We start from the raw sequence: 945 nt of genomic DNA, 5'->3' as shown, positions 1-945 counted from the left end.
CAGGCGCACCTTAGTCCTCAAGCTGACATCTTTGCTCTTCAATACTTTAAAAAGGTCTTGTGCATCTAAAGAGCAACTATTGATCTCTCCCTGTCCAGGGGAAAGAGGAGTGGTGAAAATCAAAGATGTACGAAACAATTAGTCTAATGGCCTAATGGACCGTATGAACATCAGTCTCACAACCCTGGGACCAGAAGAACTAGACAGCTATCACTACCGACTGCTCTGAAAAGGTGATCACATTAGAAGATTCTGGATAAAGTTGGAGAAATGTGGAGCAAAACTCAAAATCATAAAAAAAGACCCAGTTTACTGGTCAGATACAAACTGTTAGCACCTCAAAACTGTGGCCCTTGGTCACCCTTCAGGTCTGGAACTGAACTCACCCTTGTGGTTCAATTTTCAGCCAAGCAATGATAAAATATATAGGAGGGAAAACAACACTGGTAGGGACAACCATTCAAGATCAAAAGGGCAGTATTTACCCAAGGATAAAATTCAGAAGAGTTGGGAAAGGAGGAATGGAAACAAGAAACGCAGGAAGAAAGTGGGCAAAGTGATGTCACATTGAGGGGCTTGTCATCATGCAGATGAAATCAAGTGTAGGATTTGTTGACTTTGTAACTGATGATCTGCTCTGCAAACCTTCATCAAATTCACAATAAAAAAACAAAACAAAACAGTTGCTGGGCTGTGCTTTTGTTGCCTGGCTCAGTGATGGGGTGCGGCACTAGAAGGGATTATTTTAGTATGGTTCAGACATAGTGTAGTGATGTCTGAAATACTGACAATCTCGATGAGTGGTAGGCTCAACTTCTAGCAGAGATGAGCATTCTTATTGGTGAAGATGACAACAAAACTGGAGCTGAGATGAAAATGAATTTCATCTGAATGAAAACAATGAGAAAAGACTATTGCATCCAGCTTTTAGTGTATTCTTATTTT

At 40.6% G+C, this 945-nt stretch overlaps 1 pseudogene; it reads left to right on the top strand.

The window, feature by feature from the left end:
- The first annotated feature begins 780 nt into the window (after positions 1-780).
- LOC102837947 overlaps positions 781-945 on the top strand; it is a 6,990-nt pseudogene continuing 6,825 nt past the window's right edge.

Source organism: Chrysochloris asiatica, unplaced genomic scaffold, assembly GCF_000296735.1.
Source record: "Chrysochloris asiatica unplaced genomic scaffold, ChrAsi1.0 scaffold00045, whole genome shotgun sequence".
In the NCBI taxonomy this organism is placed as follows: Eukaryota; Metazoa; Chordata; class Mammalia; order Afrosoricida; family Chrysochloridae; genus Chrysochloris; species Chrysochloris asiatica.
Note: the sequence above shows the minus strand (reverse complement) of the source record. Positions and strands in the feature narration are given on the sequence as shown.